The sequence below is a fragment of the Linepithema humile genome, chromosome 3 (assembly GCF_040581485.1).
Source record: "Linepithema humile isolate Giens D197 chromosome 3, Lhum_UNIL_v1.0, whole genome shotgun sequence".
NCBI lineage: Eukaryota > Metazoa > Arthropoda > Insecta > Hymenoptera > Formicidae > Linepithema > Linepithema humile.
In genome coordinates this window covers 18297207-18319660 of record NC_090130.1, presented here as the reverse complement: position 1 = coordinate 18319660, position 22454 = coordinate 18297207, and the positions used below count along the sequence as shown (strand labels likewise).

The 22454-nt window shown below is 36.1% G+C and overlaps 1 pseudogene; it reads left to right on the top strand.

The window, feature by feature from the left end:
• Positions 1-22454, top strand: part of LOC105669193 (glutamate receptor ionotropic, kainate 2-like) — a 51087-nt pseudogene that overhangs the window by 20611 nt on the left and 8022 nt on the right.

Sequence of the window (22454 nt, the reverse complement as noted above, 5' to 3'; positions counted from 1 at the left end):
TTTCGTGCGCGCATTTGCGCAGCTTATTTGGATTAAATCTTATATTTGAGCTGTTTCTATGCATATGTATACGCATATGCATAGCAATTTTTTGCAAACGACTATAAAACTTCAAACAGAATGCATGAATGTAATATGCATATTCTTGCTTCTGTCATTCTAATCTATTCGTAACGCTAACAGTATTAAATATAACAAAGTTGACGGTGGAATTTAAATTAAATAAATGTAAATCGCGAGAAATTTACGCGTTTTCTTTTATATCCTTCCAGTGCGACTTTTCGACGCGATTTAATTAATGCGCGCCAAACGCATTCTCCGTACAGTCATCGCAGTTAATCCAGTCGAAATTCTCATATGCCGCTCGTAAATATCAAATCTGGTCGACGTCCCCTCTAATTAAATCCCTCGCGTTTTCGCGGTATAACGCAGACCCCGTCCCCATTTTCATCTAAAATGGCGAAAAGCTTCATGAAGTGAAGTTACTTTATTGCATTTCAAGAAGCCGATTTGAATTTAAATTTAAATCTAGACAGCGCGCGGCTAGACTCTCGACTCTTCAGGTCTGAATATACGACGGCCGCGCGATAACGCGCTCGCACCTGGAAACATCTTTCCGCCCGCTGTATTTCCGCTCATTTGTCGTAAGGATAATATTTGCCCGGTAGAACGAAAGCTCTCGTCCACGTTCGTTTGTTTCTCTCGTACGCATACAATTATCGGAATTATTCGGAATTTATTTTCCTCGTTCTTGCTCTTCCATATCGGCCGTCGCATAACGCGCATTCCAACGCGATCGATTATTCGTATCCGCGCTGTTTCACGTATTTTATCTATGCACGAGTACAGCGTTTTTTTTTTTTTTTTTTTTATATAAAGAGCTTTTCCGATAAAAGTGCCGATGCTGTACGGAAAAGGAAAGTTGTTATTGAGATAGAATTGTTGAATAACGAAAATTATTTGCATTAAAATTATTGTGAAAAATTGATTGTGACGAAAAGATGTCTGCGAATAATGGAGCTTATTTTTCATTTCGTGAAACATTTTAGTTTAAATTTTTTTGCGCTTTCTCTATCAATCATACCATCAATGCGTTTAGCATGAATGTGAAAATTGTATATAACATATATTTCAAGTTAATCCTTTTCGGCTCTTTCTGGGATTTTATTTGGTATTATTCATTCTCCGCTCATATTATATCTTTTGTGTAAAGTTTGAATCAGTATAACGTATAAAGGCTTAATTCCGATTCTGGCAACGTATTGCAGCTTTCAACTGCAGCTTTACATATTTGATAGCAGGATTAACAAAAGTACGTAGCGAAACAGCTGTATAGTAATGCAAAGAATCTTCGTGGAAAAAAAATGCGGAAAGTATTCAACCGCTTCGAAAATTCTTGCTTTTCTCCGCTTATGAAATAAATATTTAATAAAGGTGAAAAATATCGATAATTAATACGGAAAATAAAAAAATATAAATATGAAAAAAATAGTTAAAGCGATATTACGCGAACCGAGCTCGTAAGTCGAGAGCGGGCGTAACTTTCTCGCGCACGTCAATCGAACATTCTCACACCTGAGTCTCCGAGGCCTACGATAACGTGCACGTAGTTACGCGTGCAGGTCACACACGTATCTCGTGGGAGTGTTCGGCGTAATAGTCTATTGAAGAGTAATCCATTTAGCCGGTAATCAGCATCGAGAGAGCCATCGACCGCGCGCGGCGCGTCTCTCTCTCCTTCTGCGCGCGTCAGTGCAAGTGCATCCGGCAGACCCGAACATATCCGGAATGCCGCCGTAAATACCAATTAAAGCTGTCCACGCCGCCACGGAGATGCACGGCCTGTGCTATCGCCGGATGCATTCCAGCGCCCCTCGAACTCTTCGGCAAGCGTGACCGTGTCACTTTCATGCAAAATTCATAGATGTTATTTTAGAGTTGGCGCGCTGGCGGAAAAACACCGGACATTTTCACGCGTCTCATTGCAATTTATTCTTCCATATATTTCGCGCACGCAATTTTTTATTTATGCAACTCGCCATTCAAAATCGCGAAACAAAAATTGTGAATAGATTAAAACAATTGCTAAATTATTACACCTATTTCTTCGGTCTTTTAATCAAGTTTATAGCGACGGGGCGCTGAAGAACACACAAAAATTTCCCTAAATCCTCCCAAACCCAGAAGCCGTAAAACTTGATCACCGCGTGTTGCTTTTGCCCGGGAAAGAAAAAAGAAATTTACATCCAGCTCGTAAAACTCCCACGACGAACACGCAAATGCCTTATCATTTCGCGCGCGCGCGACTTTGCCGCCGACCATATCGATGGATCCGGCGCAGGAGCAGCATCCTGCGAGTTAACGAAATGGGCGGGAAAGCTGACGGCCGGAGACGGACAAATATAGAGAAAAAGAAAGGAGATAGAAAGAGAGAAAGAAAGAAAGAGAAGGAGAGGAAATGTGAGAGAAAGCTTGTAAGGAAGGCGAGCGAAAGACGGTAGCTCCTTTTTATGATCCCCGTAGGAGCAGCCATATGTAATGCTGAAGAGCGGAGGGAACTTCAGCGGGGACGCGCGCTACGAGGGCTTCTGCATCGACCTGCTGAAGGAGATAGCGCGCATGGTGGGCTTCACTTACAGGATCGAGCTCGTGCCGGACGGCAAGTATGGCGTTTACGATTACGAGACTGGCGAGTGGAACGGGATAGTGCGCCAATTGATGGACAAGGTGAGTGCATGGGCGCGCGCGTGTGCGCGTATCTGTAGCGCATCTCAGGATTAACGCAGACACGCATGAGACCTATTTGGAACGGGAAAGCTTGCTCTTTCGCTTCTACGAACCGCGCTCACTTCACTGCAAGTGGCGATTGTGTCAAAGTGTCATTATTTGCTTCGGATAATCTACGATTTGCAACAAAATTCGGGATAGAATTTTATTTATGATTTCGTGACTTTATGTTGAACGATTTAGTATCTTTAAGCGTCTGATTTGTGCGAAAGATTTAATAAAAGCTAAAAATATTAACAATTGCTTATAAAGCAAGCAATTTGAATCGAAGATTTTTTAATCGCCAATTATTATACGTGAATATTCAAACACGCATGATCCAAAAACTCACATGACTATATAAATGTGTATATAATTATAGATAAATTTGCTTAGTGCTAATTACAGATTGCTTGCGAGCGTAATTAAAATGAAATTGAGACAAAATTAAATTAAATTAATTTTAAATATTTTAATGTGAATTTACACTTGTTTGAGGCATTAATTCGCTGTTAATAGAAGTACGCGCGTGCATGAAAGACTCTATGAATCTGACGCAATCAAGCGCTCCATCTTGTAGTCGCCGGATCGTGAAACTTTCGAAAGGACATCATAACTACATGCATACAGGAGAAGCAGTATATACACAGTCTGCTGTGTTATCCCGAGACTGATGAGATCCCACCGTGGTAATATAGTTTAATACACGATGACGGACGCAACAAAGGATAGTTAAGCAAATTTCAACGGAGACAGGGCGCAAGTATTGGCATTTGTGAAGAGATGCACTTCACGTGGAAATATCGATAATATTACCCGCGCAAGGAAATGACGTTGTCCTGCCAATCCCGGCGAACCTTATCGCTCGAGACTCAGTCGTGGCTGTTTATTTTAAAAATTGCACTCCCCGCCTCTCTCACGGAGTTGATCGAAAGATATATTGGAGTTGTCGTCTGAGAAACGCTCGGAAACTCATTAATCACGCAAATTGATAATCGTGTCTTGACGGCGGCACTCCCCCGGGTACAAGGGATTTGCGAGCCGCGTTATCGGAAACCGTGTCTCGTTTTACCGCCGCGCACCGAATTTGCGTATCGAGAGCGAATCGTGTACTTTGCGCTAAACGTAGGCTTAGGCGCGCTGAATGCCACTTCGCTTTTGCAATTCAAATCGAGGACAGATGCGGATATATGCGTGCGACATCCCCCGCATCCACGTGAGGAAAGCGTGAAACTAGCCCGCCTATTGCCGTTTACGTCTACATTTCAAGTAGGCGCCAAATGTGCCGGCGCGCGTGCGATTGATTAAGTGGCGCGCATATGCGCGCAATTCTGTTCCACCGAATTTCAATATCCCGCTGATATTTGTAGCAGATTGCAACAGCGACTGCACGCGGCACCGCCGTGATAACAATGTCTCTCGGCGCGCTCGCGTTGCCGAGCAACATAGTAGCAAAGATACCGCCGGAAAAGAGAGAGAGAGAGAGATCACAGGTAATCCTCAGTTGTAGACTTTGTTGCACGAGTAGTGTCCCGTTGTAAATACACGTAAATCATAGTGATTACACAGCAATCTCATGCGCTTAGTCGCAACAGTAAAAATGATAGAATTTCAGCGCTGCGCACGCAAGGTGGACAAACTTGCCGTTTATTTTGCGACGGGCTGATTTGTACAAAAAAATACCGAAACGAGTCAATCTCGTTTACGCGGGGAATGTATGACCGTGATAAATCCAACCAAGTGTTGTTTCATTCCCTCGCTTTCATCCCCGCATAAATCTGCCAGTTGCAAAATAAACGGGATGGAAAATTTTCCGTAGCTCACCCCCCCGTGTTTTGCACTTCTCTCATTAAGATTCGTTAATTGGATTCTAACCAAGAAATAGAGGCGCGGCTTGACACGTCGGACAGGGCAAATGGATCTCCGCACTTTACAGATGAAAATTTCTTTCGAACTGAACACCGCCTGGCGTTTCGCGGCGAAACACGCTTCTTCGCTCGGCGCGTTTAAAAGCGCGTGTTTTGGGAGAGGGGGGGGGGAGAGGCGGACTAAGTAGGATGTAACTAGCCGTGTATATCTAGCGGCGATATCTACATTCCAGAACTACTTTCGCCATAAATCCCGAACTTCGGGATTGGGTTTAGTATCCGGTTGCCGCAGCAGCAGCCCAAGGGCGCACTTTTATCACGATGAATAATGTATAACTCTGTGTGTAACAGAGAAACTGCGCTCTTGTATAGAAATAATTCCGCGCTTTTCAATGTAATGCGCCGAGGGGCGGTCAGCGCATAATATCATCAGCTTTAGCAAACGGACATTAAAGGGTGCGCTTAATATATCGAAATATATGAAACGCTCATTTAATTTAGAGAAACAGGCGTAAGCGCAAGCGGGATTAAAGGATTTGTTGTCATCGCGTTTGCAACAGAGATGGTACAATTATTCGCGTATAGTCCTGGAATAAAAAAAAAAAAGCGAAATTACGATAATTAATGATCTAATATCTCTCGATCCGGATCTCGCATTAAGCGCGCGCTGATCGCCGATAGCGATGATGAAACGTATAAATGCGCGCGCACACATATGGACCCGGTATGTCCGGAATGATGAGAAATTGCGATACGAGTCCGCGAAATTTCTCATTTTCGCCAGGACCCGCAGACTGGCGGACGTTACAAAGCGGCCGGCGCTATGTTATCCGGACGGTAGTATTAATTTTGTCAGATGATCATTAATAACGGCTCGCCACCGCGTTGTCCGCGAAAATGTGACGGCGGAATCGAGGACGGGAAAAATGATAAAAAAGCGACCGCGCGTAATATGCCTAGAGGTGGGCATCGTATTTTAGCGACTTAAGCGTAGTTAAGCGGATCGCCCGCGCAGCCAAGACCATTCGCAGCTAAGAATGTCAAAGCATTAGTTGGCGCCTCGTCTAATTAGCGGCGCTTTAATTAACATACATATTTCCGAGTCCCCCTGAAACTGAACCGTTATCGTCCCTGTTTATGTTTTCGTATGAATTTGCATTTCTGCAATTTTTCTTCTCTCGACGATATTACGGAGCGAATTATCTTTCTAGATGGAAATATTATTCTATATTAAAATACAACGCTTTTTAATACAACTCTTTTTTTTTGCGCGATTTAATGCAACAAGTTGAAATATTCGTTGACATACAAAATATGTAAAATTGTTACGGGGAATATTAATTTCTCTCGCGCGAATTCTTTTCAAAAGAATGATGTATCGATATTTTGTTTTTATCTGGCAACGTTGATAAATGGAATATCGTTTGTCGGCTACCCGAGTGAAGGTAACAATGCTCAAAAATGAATGAGTGAAATGAAAAAGGGAGCTCGCTCAGAACGTATCGCCGTCGTTATGGAAATTATTAATCGACAAGAGAGATTTTCGACAAAGGTATTAAACAAATAATACATCGCGTGTATAAATATATCGGGTATTTGCGCATTCATAATTCCACGTGAAATTGATATCGTTACTTTTTCCGATATATTATCTCGGTTTAGGCCTATTAGCATTCAGCGCGTTTCCCGCCGACACGTCGATGCGTGAAAACAGCATCGCTCGTACATTCATAAACGATTGACGGCTACGATGCATTGCGACTCCGCAATGGCGCCATGCTGTCATCGCACGAGAACATGCCGCAACAAATTATTGCGACCGTCATCGGGTTGCACAGGGCGGTGATGTAAATCACTCGCGAATTAGTGACGCCGCGACTCCGAAATATCTTTCGCAGGATGAACCGCTGCCGTTTTACGCAACGTCGACCGTTTCAGCTGTTCACTGTACGAGAAACCTATTGATTGAATCTCTCTCGTTCACACTTAATCCGTCGACAATCGCAATTTATAATTATCACTTTTTTGTGTAAAAAAAAAAAAAAAAAAAACCAACGTATTTCTGATGAATTTATGGATAAAAATAAGCTTTTTTTTTTATTCACGAAAAATTATATTTATTGAAACGCAAGATAAATATCTGGAAAAACTGCAGTTGTAAATAAATAAATACAACAGTTTTATTTTTGGATCAACAAATACGCGAACAACAAATCATCACGAGAGAGATACTCGTGTAATACCTCTTCGTATAGTATGCATTGCACGATCGATTGCAGTCTAGTTACGACTTACCATAGATATGTAAGAATAAACATTACATGCTGCGATGGAAATTGGCGTTCGCGAGTACGAGAAACGCGCCGGCATAAATCGCGTTTTGCCGACGTCGCGCGATAAAATTGTCGCGCACGTTTACGTACAAGCTCTCTTACGAAAGAATATGCAACGTATCGCGGCGCGCGTATGTAGAGCGCGCGAGTACGCGCGAGGAAAAGACAAGAGAATTCCCTATCGGGTGCATTTCCAGCCGGAGATATCCGCGCGCTCGCTGTGTGTGCAGTGCAAGCCGGGAATAAATCTATCCGGACTGCGCCACCGCGTAGCAAGTGCTACGCCTCGCAGAAGCTGAAAAAGCAGCTGGATATCGCGACGGAAGTGCGTATATGCACGCTGAGGTCTTCCCGTCAGGCGGCATCGTCGAATCGGGCACGGCGTTTTCGCTCGACTGCGTCAGCTATTTCCGCGCCGCGCGCGTCTAACTAATCTCGAGCACCTGCTGAACCGACAAGGTGGACAAATCAGACGCAGCTCGATTCAGCAGAATTAGAGCAGTCTTCTCGACATATTTTTCTTATTAATATTTATCTCTTTTTTTTATTTGCAGAAGGCTGATCTCGCCGTCGGTTCGATGACGATCAACTACGCGCGCGAAAGTGTCATCGACTTCACGAAGCCGTTCATGAATTTGGGCATCTCCATCCTCTTCAAGGTAAGTGAAGATTCGCATCTCGTCCGTGCCGCTCGGCGGTACCGCACGTTAAACGCCCGAAATTTATCTTGTTACAAGATAGCAATTATCTGCGCGTCCGACTCAGCCCCGGAGCGTCGCGCGTTTAAACGAGCTATCCTGCATAAGCCACCCTTAATCCTCTCCTCCCCTGTGTTTGAAATGGCGTCACTCAGATAACTCATATTTTTATTTCATCCCGGCGCATTGTTGTCGGCGGAGATCTTGATTCTTTCACTCGTCCAGCTTTGTTAGTCTTTTCGTTTCGCGTATTTTTCTATGCTGCGCATCTGTTATTCTTATTTGCTTTTTTCCGCCGTCGTACATTCCTCTCTGTTGTTGTTGAGCTATTTTTATTTGGCAGTCGGCGCTCGCGCTCAAGAATCACCGCAATTTCGATAAAAGTTTCGCAACATACAATAAAAATTTCTGTCGATATCTCTTTTGTCTTGATATTTTTTTTTTTTTAACTCACGTCTATTATTACGAAGCGAAATAGCAGATAATGACGGGCATAATATCGTACGTATACGGTTGATTTTTTTCTTATCACGGTTTACCTTTTGCTTTATAACAGGTTTACTGGCGAGGGATAATTTTGTCTAACAAGTGTAGATAATGCCATCAGTAATGGAGAGCCGCTATCCATATGACTGTAATTCCGCGTCTGACTTTGGTACCGGCTGACCATAACTAGCTCTTATCTACTTACCCGTGAAACAACCATTGCTTGATAACGTTCATGTCCACATAATACCTTCGTATTTTACTGAAATAGCCAATTAGTAGTTGAATGTAAATACCGAACGTGTATAAAAGGCCGTAGTAGTTACTAACTATACGTAACAGTAGTTAGAGACTAGCATGGTCAGACGCAACTCCCTCACATCGGACTTTAATATGAGATTCGTACACATTCTAAATGAAAACTAAACGATCTATATATACATGTGTATTTTATTTACAGCTTTACAATATATAAATTACCATTATCCAAGCAATTTGGAATTATTTATTTATAAAAATAATTAATTGCAATATTTATTATTAATGCAAAGATTTTAAATAAAAGGTATTTTATATGAATAAATTAAAATTATTATGAAATAATTTTAGAAAAATTACAGTAAAATAATATAATTTAATTATTTTAATAAAATTATTTCACAAATAATTTTAATTAAATACAATATATGTACGTATATCGTTATTATTTTTCTAAATCGTTTACTCTTATGCTTTTGCAAATTGTCGATACGATGATAAAAAAATATTATTCGGTGCTTTCGGCAAATTCTCGTTAACTCGTTTCGGTTACAAGATAGCGCTATGATGGTAATATCCCGGCGCCTGACGTTGCACTCGCGCGCATCAACGTGCACACGTGTGTTCACGCTTATAACGGCGTAGCACGTGTCGTGTGATCGGCGTAGGTGAGACAGGCAGACTAATTAGAGCCGCTCGCAAGTGATGGCGCGTAGATGATTTAATAATCGGAATATGTATCATCGATCGGCTTATGCGCCAAATTAGCGAACCGATTAATTCGATATTTGTTCGACGAGCCGTTTCCTCATCACCCGCTTTGTCCCTCTTGTTTCTCTTCTCTTCCCTTCTTTCATCTGCCCCTTCCCTATATCTATTCTGACTCTGCCTCTTCCCCACCTTATCGCTCGTGAAGCTTTAATTATTCTCGCAGTGTCTCGAGAGTTTCTGCCGACTCGCGGATGCCATCCGCGATCGATCCGTGCGACAGTACGGGAATCTCCCCGAAGTTTCGACTCGCGACTAAATAATTCGAAATGCTGGATCCACGGAGTTAACTTCTCTCGGGCAGCTGCACTTTATGCCGTAACGAGCGACGGTGGGATTCGCTTACTCCGAAGTTAATAATAGTATCGCCCGAGTAGTGCGCACCGCACCCGCGGCGGAGGGGAGCCGGAACGATATCTGTCGGAGAAGTTAATTTCTCGAGCTTTTGTAATAAAATTTTCGCGACGAGATCGCCCCGCTCCATTGGGCCGGGATCGCTTCCGCTTCCGTTCATCTCTAATTTCTCGGCTTCCCGCAGAAAACCCGGACATTCGGACCGATGAAATTTACGGGACGGCCGTTCCGGATCTTCGCTTTCGTTAAATTTCTTTTTTTTTTTTTTTTCTTTCTTTCTTTATCGTCCAGTTCTATTCGAGCATGCTTCAGAGAATAAAGGTACAATTTTCTTCGGTGATATATGTGTCATTGTTGCTATCAAGCTAAGCATTATTAAGCATTATAATAGAGACGACGCAATTCATCTATGAAAAGCCGATAAAATTAATCATTCTCTTTTTACAATAATTGATAATCCAATAAATTTTGTTGCTGTCAGACTGCTGTGGTAATACCGAAGTTAAAGTATCAGCACTATTAAACGCCATTTATCATTAAGTAATAGAGGCAACGTATATTATCCATCGAAAAATCGATAAATTTAATCATTCTTCCTTTGCAATAATTAATAATCCGGTGGAGACTTTAATTGATAGATTGCTCTTAAATTATAATACATTATTTTTACTTATTCGTTGATACAAGCGGTCTCTTGAATATAAGCTATGCAAAAAAATTCGCTATGCACGAATTTTTATTCACTAATTAAAATCTGAATTCGATTATGTGCACATAAAAATGCCTTAACACATTATGCAATATTAAGATAATTAACAAATTAAGGAATTGATTAAATTTAAAAATCTGAAATTTTTTTTCGAATTTAAATTTAATAAAAATCTATTTGAATAGATAGTTGCAAATAAAAACTGCAGTTTTAACATCTTTTTCGCTATACATTTTCTTTTGCTGTCTGTAAGATGTACGGGTTTAAAAATTTAATCGGTTCTTTTATTTTTCATGGATTATTTATTCAATCTAAAACGTGCGTATTGTCATAATCTTCTGTGACATTGTATTAGCTTTATCGCAGTCAATACATAGGTAATTGTAACAATGATAATAGATACAAAGCCAATTGCACATATTGCCTATCCGAACATCCTCGGCGACGCTAATGCTCGAACTTGGAACGAAATCGTTCATCTCAGCTCGGCTGCTTAATGAAGATAATTAAGCGAATCACTGTTATGCAGTCAAGCGGCAGTGACGTGGTAATCTCCCATTGCGAATGGCTGCGGAATTAATTGTAGACTGCGTATTACACTTGATAGAGTCCTTATAAGATCCTTGCTCAAATCCCATTGAATCTGATTCATGATATTTAATAAATTCAATTGTATAGTATAAACAAAAAAACCGACAAATTAATATCATCCGAACAATTGTTATCAGACGTCGATTATTTATCGAAACATTTATCGTCGCGTTAATGCGGAATTGCTGCGGAATACTCGTCGCACAATTACATTTGCAACGAAACGGCGAGGCGTGAAAAACCCGATAAGTGGACCTCTCATAAATTGATTAAAACGATGAAAGCTTTTTCGCCGCGCTGATGATGATAGCTCGCCTTCCAATGCAGACCGAAGACTCGTTTTCGCTCTAGAGGGATTTTCCTCCGAAGAGGGAGAAGGCGCACAGTCTCTTTTCGCTGATTGCACCAATCGACGTTGGCCGGCACGAGCGCGCTTTCTAATTAATGTAAGGCGATCATTTAATTGCAATTAATGTTGCAGCCGGTAACCGTTTCTACTCGCAAAGCGTCCTTTAATCATCCCGCCACTTTCATTCATTGCGATTCCACATGATTGCCGTGCTTGCTCTACCTATTATACCTGAATAAATACGTGATAAACCAATTCGGTAATTCGTCAGAATTAATTTTTCGCGCACGTGCATTTTACATCTATGCATTTTGCAAATTCCACTAAATTCTCTATCTCTCTTTGTCGTTGTCAATGCCAGCAACGGTGCTTACAGCTCAGTTTTTTTCTCTTCGGAATCGACATCTGCTCTCAAGAGTGAGTTTTAAATTTTGCATTAGCTAATGTCGTCCACACAAAACCTGTCGGTGGCACATTGTCGAACTACATGCATTGTATTTTTTGTTACTTGCGTTTTTTACATTGCGTTAAACATATTTAATTGCGAAAATTTCAGCGAAAGTATAATTGAGAAAATAATAATTGCAATTTACTTTACTTGCAATCAATGCAAGTAAAGTAAATTCTGTGATTATTATTTTAAAGACGGTAATTGATTTTATTATTGTCATGCGCTGGATGCTAATTGAGATAGTTAATTAACAACTCAATTACTCATACAAAATTTCTTTGATCGTCATTAGTACACGTGAATAATATATGTATATGTATCTTACTAATTCAATTAAACCATAATAATAAATTACTTTATGCATATAATAATAAAATAAAATTATTCAAAGAAGTATAAACATTTCCAACGATAAGTTTTATGATTTTCTCATTTAGATATTAATTTTCCAATGAAAAGTATAATCAAATTTTTCGCAGGTACCAACCAGTCATCAGGCGCGACTCTTCTCTTTCATGAATCCATTGGCGATCGAGATCTGGCTGTACGTGCTGGCGGCGTACGTCTTGGTGTCAGTGACGATGTTCGTCGTGGCACGATTCAGCCCCTACGAGTGGAACAATCCGCATCCATGCCACGCCGGACCGGAAGTCGTCGAGAACCAGTTTTCCTTATCGAACAGTTTCTGGTTCACCATCGGAACTCTCATGCAGCAGGGCAGCGATTTAAATCCCAAGGTATGTTTTTCCATTCGATAACTTTACGCTTGAATACATACTCGTATTCATTAGTAACATAACACACATACGAGGTAAAGTACAAAATTGTGGTTTCCTTTTAGCATTCCAAATAGATGAAAGTAATAAAATCATTATATTATATTGATAAACGCAGCAATTAATTTCATCGACAAGCTTATCTATTCCGCTTTTATCTACATGTAATAATATACGCAATAATTCTAGTAATAACTCTCATAATAGTGCACTCGTATAATGTAAAGTACATTGTCACGTTTCATGCTAATGAATGAAACAATCACAATCACAAAATGATAATGCTGCTTGATTACAATTTTCGTGACATTGTGAATATTTCCGACGATAATTATTTAGTAATTTTTTGGCCTAAACTATTATCATCCTAATACCGATGCTATTACGCATATTGCCTCTACTCGGAGCGATTATCTACTTGACATCTTCAGAATCTTCCGCTTTGCAATCTTCTTAGCGAAGAACACGGACGTTTCTATCAGAGAAATTTCCAGTTTTCATTTGCAGACTTCAGCTTTTGAATTAGTTTTCAAACATTCAGAATTCCATTCACCGAAGTGAAACACGATAATTCCTGAAACGGCTGGAATATATAGAAAATACGTGAGAAAGTAGCGGATCTCCAACGTGATGGGAAATTAACGTTAATGTAGTTTTGAAATGTTATTACGAGCTGCATCTCAATCGCAAATTTTTACTATTATATAATATTTCAAAAAAATTGGGACAAAGGTAATAAATTAATTCAGCAGCATCTATTATATAACTTCGAAAATTTCGATTGGAAAGTGTTCGATCAATGAGTTTTTGATTGTGATTCTATTCGTGTTTTTGTGAATAACAATGACAGAAAAATTGACGCATTCCGATAAAAAAATGAATGAAATAAAAAGTAAAACAACCTGCATTTACTGCAAACCGTATGAATCATATGTAAAAATGATATCTATAATTAATAAAATGACGCTCTCTTATGATGAATTTATTTGATTTATACGATGATTTATTTATGATGAAGCATCATGTATCACATAAACATTTCTTGAACAAACATAATTTTAGAATTTAAACTGATATATTTCACCGACAATTAATATATTACATTCGGAGACTTTTACAAAAATTATAATAAGAAATTGGCACTATATAGATTACAAAAAATAATGAAAATATATAAAAAATTTTAAACATGCGTCAAAATACATAAAAAAATTATATAAAACATAAATATTTGAAACTAAATTATACTGTAAATTGATATTTTTGTTTTTGCAGAGAAGTCGATGGTTATTTCATTAAATCGTTTCAATAAATAAAGTTAAGAATATAGTTTATAAATTTAAAACATAGTACATAATAAAATTTAAAATTATAGTTAATAAATTAAAAAATGTAACTTTGTTTTTTAGAAAACGTAGATTTATAATCATATTCATAATTTTATAAACATAAAACAATTATTTGTACGTCAGAACAATATACGAGTACTCTACTTTTCTTGTATATATCTTTTAATAAATTAAAATCGTTAAAATTAAGACTGCCATTGTTGCTGGTTGTGATGTTACTTGGACGCCGTTTCCATCATTTCCCATTGTCAACTTCTCGATAAATCTATATGAACAATAGTTATACATAATAATTAATGTAATTTAAAATTAATTATTATTATTATAATATTAACAATAGTATCAATAAAATTTACGGACATTTTCTTATTCAATTTAGTTAGCTTGCCAAATAATGTGCATCTTTTATATAGTTATTTAATTGAGTTCTAATATCTACGAATATGTGTTAGTGACAAATATTATACTCTACTTCAAAACAGTCACTTTTGGTATCGTATATCCATAGCCAACTTTGAAATATAACTGTTCCGTAGAATTCGAGTGATCTTTTAAATTTCAGATAAAATGTTTTCATCACAATTGTAATAAGTTGAAATATTTAGAATATATTTTGATGATCCACGTAAACTTTGGTATTTTTGTTCCAAACTTAAAATTCTCACATGCATTTTTTTATATGTAAAACCTAAGGTGGACATTTCGTTAACACTATATAACAATCTTTCAATGGTATAGACAGTCCGTTTGAAGTGATGAAACGCGTTCTGACGAACCAACTGTGTCATGTGTTTCTTCAATTTGTATTTTTTAATTTTTCCGAATGTGTTCTTGTTATATGAGAAATCAGCACGCAATTAATTCCAACAGCGAAATTCTTGTAACAAATATTACACTCCACTACAAAATCATCTCTTTTTGTCAAATATTTATATGGCCAACTGCGAAGGATATGATTCCTTTGTTGTTTTTCAGAATGCGAACTTAAGTGATTTTCTATAGATTCAGATGTAGATCGAACATTTGCATTACAGATAATACATTGTGAATATAATTTGTTTAAATACTTGAAATACATCCATGGCAATTTTATTAGTTTTTTCTCTTGTTCGTATTTCCAAATTTTTCTATGATGTTTTATAAAATGATTTTGGTAATTTTTAAAGGTTATATAATAATATTTTTTTTCACAAAACATGCATTGCGCTTCAAAATTCGGCAGTTTTATATAATATTTCCACAGATGCTTTTTATTTACAACAGTTAGTGACTTAGACGTTGTGTCCGTTTGAAGTGATGAAACGCATTCTGATGGACCAACTGTGTCATTTGTTTTTTGCGTATTTTTCAATTTGTCCCAATGTTTTACTTTTATATGAGTGTCCAGCTGAGTACGAACACAAAGAGGTACATTCTTATTACAAATATTACACTCTACCACAAAATCATCTTTTTTTGTACAATATTTATATGAGCAACTGCAAAGGATATGATTTTTTTTTTGTTTTTCAGAATGTGAATTCAAATGATTTTCTACAGATTTGGATATAGACAGAACATTTGCGTCACAAATAATACACTGTGAATATGATTTGTTTAAATACTTGAAATACATCCATGGCAATTTTATTAGTTTTCTCTCTTGTTCGTATTTAAAAATTTTTCTATGCCATTTTGCTATATGTGAAGAGAAATTTGAAGTGCGTATATAATTATATTTGTTTTCACAAAACTTACACTGCACTTTAAAATTCGGCAGTTTTACATAATATTTCCACACATGCATTTTAGTTACAATAGTTAGTGACTTAGACGTTGCGTCCGTTTGAAGTGATGAAACGCGTTCTGATGAACCAGCTGTGTCACGTGTTTCTTGCGTATTATTCAATGTGTCCAAATGTTTCACTTTTATATGAATATCCAGATAATTGCAAACACTAAGTGGTACATTCTTATTACAAATATTACACTCCACTACAAAATCATCTCTGCTTGTTGAATATTTCCAATGCCAACTTCGAAATGTATGATTCTCCCGTTGTTTTTCAGAATGTGCGCTCAAGTGATTTCCTACAGATTCGAATGTAGACAGAACACTTGCATCACAAATAACGCATTGTGAATGTGATTTGTTTAAATATTTGAAATACTTCCATGGCCCTTTTATAATTGTTTTCTCTTCTTCGTATTTCCAAATTTTTATATGATACATTGCCATATGTGTTTTTAAGTTTGCGTCTTTTAAATATGTATATTTATTTTCGCAAAACTTGCACTGTGCTTCAAAATCCGATAGTTTCACATAATATTCCCACACATGCTTTTTATTTGCAATTTTTAGTGATGTAGACATTATGTCCGTTTGAAGTGACTAGACGCGTGTAACTGAATACGATGAACTGACAAGAACTGCTACAAGGACCTTTCTATCGATGAGTAGAGAACGAAAGAAGACGCTTAATTATTTTCCACTTGAATGTAAATATTGTTACGTCGGTCAAATCTAGCTAACAATGATTGAAACACGCGGTAACATCTTATGCCCAGTATGTGTAGTAATAACATCTCAGTGAAATAAACGTTACAGCGCGTATCTTTTATACGAATATTTTGTACGAAATAATGCACATATAATGTATTATCTATATATATTAAATAAAATTACTTTCAAATTATGGCAAAGTAATTGATATGACTATATCAAGAAAACACATATTTTTTTTATTATTTCTACTGCATTAAATGCAATTGATATATTAATTGCAGAAGTAAATAGATATGTTGACTCAATAGATATCGCATAAAAATTATTATGTGTATGCATTTAATTACCAGATTTATTTTCTGATATGGCATTATTGTCGACTGTTTTTATAAAAATGTCTCGATTTATTGGTTTAAATTTCGTATTATATCATTTTATTCTTTGTACAATGATAACAGTTTTAAATGTGCTTTAATTTAATCTTAAATACTCGTATTAAAATGAGTATTATTTAATATTTTAATATTTTACTTTATTTGAATATTTTTATTAAAACGCACTTTGACAGTTATTCGTCTGTGTGCAAAATAATTTTGGCATTTTTTAATAATACAAAATATATTGAGTGAAGGCTGAAGAAAATTTATGATAAGTTTCATGACAGAGAAATAAACTAAGTAATTTTATTAAACTGGATTCACTAGCGCGCACTATACACGCAATTCATTTTTTTAGTTACAAAGAATTTATTTTGTGTTTAATAAAAATAATGTTTTATCACCATTATTTATATATTATTATATCATCATTGTCGCAGTTTGTAGTACTATTTAACACAAGTCCCGTTATTCACGTGTAAAAATATATTAAAATTACGTAAACTTGTGATTAGGTTATTACATAAATGTATAGTTTAGAATAATTGGAAAATAAATAATCAGATTGAATTTCTAGTGAGCATTTATATTAAACCAATAGAGTAACGTCTTTGACTTCATAAATGATTTAAACAAAGAATTCGGAAATGTATCTATCAAGACATTTTGAATATTTTTTATAAAACATAAAACAGTAACCGCAAGCCGTTTAAATGATATTTAAACATTAATGTTTAAGCAAAGAGATTAGTATCACAGAAAAAAAGGCAACAATGAAAATCTTTTATGCCTTTTTTATGATAAGATATTGATTAACACTGGAATTAATTTCATTAACAAGTTTATCTATTCCGCTTTTATTTACATGTTATAATATACGCAATAATTTCGTTAAAAAGTAGCGGATCTCCAACGTGATGAGAAAAAAAACGTTAATGTAATTTGAAAATGTTATTACAAGCTGCAGCTTAACCATAAGACATTGCTGTTTAATAGTATCAATAATAAAAAGACTAAAATTTTTACTATTATTTAATATTTCAAAAAAATTGGAACAATAACAAATTCATTTAGCAGCACATATTATATAATTTCGAAAATTCCGATTGGACAGTTTGTGATGAATGAGATTTTGATTGTGATTTTATTTGTGTTTTTGTTAATAACATTGACAGAAAAATTGACTCATTCCGATAAAATAATGAATAAAGTAAAAAGTAAAACAACCTGCATTTACTGCAAACCGTATTAATCATATGTAAAAATGATACCTTTAAATAATAAAATGACACTTTTTTATGATGAATTAATTTAATTTATATGATGATTTATTTATGTTGAAGCATCACGTATCACATAAACATTTCTTGAACAAACATAATTTTAGAATTTAAACTGATATATTTCACGGACAACTAATGTATTACATTCGGAGACTCTTACAAAAGTTATAATAAGAAATTGGCACTATATAGAGTACAAAAAATAATGAAAATATATAAAAAATTTTAAACATGCGTCAAAATACATAAAAAAATTATATAAAACTTAAATATTTGAAACTAAATTATACTGTAAGTTGTCGATATTTTTGTTTTTACAGAGAAGTCGATGATTATTTCATTAAATTGTTTTAATTAAATATAAAATTGAGAATATAGTTTATAAATGTAAAACATACTACATAATAAAATTTATGATTATAGTCAATTATAGTTAATATAGTTAATTAAAAAATGTAACTTTGTTTTCTATTAAACGTAGATTTATAATCATATTTATAATTTTATAAACGTAGAACAAATAATTATACGTCAGAACTATTTACGAGTACACCACTTTTCTTGTATATATCTTTTAATAAATTAAAATCGTTAAAATTAAGACTGCCATTGTTGCTGGTTGTGATGTTACTTGGACGCCGTTTCCATCATTTCCCATTGTCAACTTCTCGATAAATCTATATGAACAATAGTTATACATAATAATTAATGTAATTTAAAATTAATTATTATTATAATAATATTAACAATAGTATCAATAAAATTTACGGACATTTTCTTATTCAATTTAGTTAGCTTGCCAAATAATGTGCATCTTTTATATAGTTATTTAATTGAGTTCTAATATCTACGAATATGTGTTAGTGACAAATATTATACTCTACTTCAAAACCGTCACTTTTGATATCGTATTTCCATAGCCAACTTTGAAATATAACTGTTCCGTAGAATTCGAGTGATCTTTTAAATTTCAGATAAAATGTTTTCATCACAATTGTAATAAGTTGAAATATTTAGAATATATTTTGATGATCCACGTAAACTTTGGTATTTTTGTTCCAAACTTAAAATTCTCACATGCATTTTTTTATATGTAAAACCTAAGGTGGACATTTCGTTAACAATATATAACAATCTTTCAATGGTTAGACAGTCCGTTTGAAGTGATGAAACGCGTTCTAACGAACCAACTGTGTCATGTTTCTTCAATTTGTATTTTTTAATTTGTCCAAAAGTTTCTTTTTATATGATAAATCAGCACGCGATTAATTTCAACAGCGAAATTCTTGTAACAAATATAACACTCCACTACAAAATCATCCCTTTTTGTCAAATATTTATATGGCCAACTGCGAAGGATATGATTCCTTTGTTGTTTTTCAGAATGCGAACTCAAGTGATTTTCTATAGATTCAGATGTAGATCGAACATTTGCATTACAAATAATACATTGTGAATATAATTTGTTTAAATACTTGTAATACATCCATGGCAATTTTATTAGATTTTTTTCTTGTTCGTATTTAAAAATTTTTCTATGATGTCTTATAAAATAATTTTGGTAATTTTTAATGGTTATATAATAATATTTTTTTTCACAAAACATGCATTGCGCTTCAAAATTCGGCAGTTTTATATAATATTTCCACAGATGCTTTTTATTTACAACAGTTAGTGACTTAGACGTTGTGTCCGTTTGAAGTGATGAAACGCATTCTGATGGACCAACTGTGTCATTTGTTTTTCGCGTATTTTTCAATTTGTCCCAATGTTTTACTTTTATATGAGCTGGTTGAAGTTTGGAACGTTCCTGGAACGATTTTTTAAAAATGATTTGTCGCTCTTGTCTTTTTGCAGGGAGGAAGTTTTGAGACCCACAAACAAAGTACAAAAGAGACCAATCCGATACATGCGTCGAAAGACACCCTTATACCCGAAAAACCACCCCCAAAATCACTTAAACAATTCTAGCCAAGCTAAAAATGACTTGTCGCTCTTTTCCTTCTGCACAGAGAAAGTTCCGAGGCCCTCACACGACATGCAAAAAAAACCAATTTGATACATGCGTCGGAAGACACCCTTATACCCGAAAAACCACCCCCAAAATCACTTAAACAATTCTAGCCAAGCTAAAAATGACTTGTCGCTCTTTTCCTTCTGCACGGAGAAAGTTCCGAGGCCCTCACACGACATGCAAAAAAGACCGATTTGATACATGCGTCGAAAGACACCCTTATACCCAAAAAACCACCCCCAAAATCACTTAAACCATTTTAAGCGACAAGTTATTTTTTGCTAAGCAAGAATTTTTTAGACTCTGGAGTGGTTTTTTGAGTGTAAGGGTGTTTCCGACGCATGTATCAAATCGGTCTCTTTTGCATGTCGCGTGAGGGCCTCGGAACTTTTTCCGGGCAGAAGGAAAAAAGCGATAAATCATTTTTAACATGGCTAGAATTGTTTAAGTGATTTTGGGGGTGGTTTTTCGGGTAAAAGAGTGTCTTTCGACGCATGTATCGGTTTGGTCTCTTTTGCATGTCGTGTGAGGGCTTCAGAACTTCCCCTATGCAAAAGGAGAAAAGCGACAAATCATTTTTAGCTTGAGGAGAATTGTTTAATTGATTTTGGGGGTGGTTTTTTGGATAAAAGAATGTCTTCCGACGCATGTATCGGTTCAGTCACTTTTGCATGTCATGTGAGAGCCTTAGAACTTCCTCTATGCAAAAGGAGAAGAGCGACAAGTCATTTTTAGCTTGGCTAGAATTGTTTAAGTGATTTTGGGGGTGGTTTTTCGGGTATAAGGGTGTCTTCCGACGCATGTATCGAATCGGTCTTTTTTGCATGTTGTGTGAGGGCTTTGGAACTTTCTCCATGCAAAAGGAAAAGAGCGACAAGTCATTTTTAGCTTGGCTAGAATTGTTTAAGTGATTTTGGGGGTGGTTTTTTTGGTATAAGGGTGTCTTCCGACACATGTATCGAATCGGTCTTTTTTGCATGTCGTGTGAGGGCCTCGGAACTTTCTCTGTGCAGAAGGAAAAGAGCGACAAGTCATTTTTAGCTTGGCTAGAATTGTTTAAGTAATTTTGGGGGTGGTTTTTCGGGTATAAGAGTGTCTTCCGACGCATGTATCGGATCGGTCTGTTTTATATGTTATGTGAGGGCCTCAGAACTTTCTCTATGCTATAGGAGAAGAGCGACAAGTTATTTTTTGTTAGGCGAGGATTTTTTAGACGCTCTGGGGTGGTTTTTTGAGTATAAGGGTGTCTTCCGACGCATGTATCGAATCGGTCTCTTTTGCATGTCGTGTGAGGGCTTCGGAACTTTCTCCATGCAGAAGGAAAAGAGCAACAAGTTATTTTTAGCTTGGCTAGAATAGTTTAAGTGATTTTGGGGGTGGTTTTTCGGGTATAAGGGTGTCTTCCAACGCATGTATCAAATCGGTCTTTTTTGCATGTCGTGTGAGGGCCTCGGAACTTTCTCTGTGCAAAAGGAAAAGAGCGACAAGTCATTTTTAGCTTGGCTAGAATTGTTTAAGTGATTTTGGGGGTTGTTTTTTGGATATAAGGGTGTCTTCCGACGCATGTATCGGGTCGGTCTCTTTTGTACTTTGTTTGTGGGTCTCAAAACTTTCTCCCTGCCAAAGGACAAGAGCGACAAATCATTTTTAAAAAATCGTTCCAGGAACGTTCCAAACTTCAATCAGCTATTATATGAGTGTCCAGCTGAGTACGAACAAAAAGAGGTACATTCTTATTACAAATATTACACTCCACCACAAAATCATCTTTTTTTGTACAATATTTATATGAGCAACTGCAAAGGATATGATTTTTTTTTGTTTTTCAGAATGTGAATTCAAATGATTTTCTACAGATTTGTATATAGACAGAAGATTTGCGTCACAAATAATACACTGTAAATATGATTTGTTTAAATACTTGAAATACATCCATGGCAATTTTATTAGTTTTCTCTCTTGTTCGTATTTAAAAATTTTTCTATGCCATTTTGCTATATGTAAAGAGAAATTTGAAGTGCTTATATAATTATATTTGTTTTCACAAAACTTACACTGCACTTTAAAATTCGGCAGTTTTACATAATATTTCCACACATGCATTTTAGTTACAATAGTTAGTGACTTAGACGTTGCGTCCGTTTGAAGTGATGAAACGCGTTCTGATGAACCAGCTGTGTCACGTGTTTCTTGCGTATTATTCAATGTGTCCAAATGTTTCACTTTTATATGAATATCCAGATAATTGCAAACACTAAGTGGTACATTCTTATTACAAATATTACACTCCACTACAAAATCATCTCTGCTTGTTGAATATTTCCAATGCCAACTTCGAAATGTATGATTCTCCCGTTGTTTTTCAGAATGTGCGCTCAAGTGATTTCCTACAGATTCGAATGTAGACAGAACACTTACATCACAAATAACGCATTGTGAATGTGATTTGTTTAAATATTTGAAATTCTTCCATGGCCCTTTTATAATTGTTTTCTCTTCTTCGTATTTCCAAATTTTTATATGATACATTGCCATATGT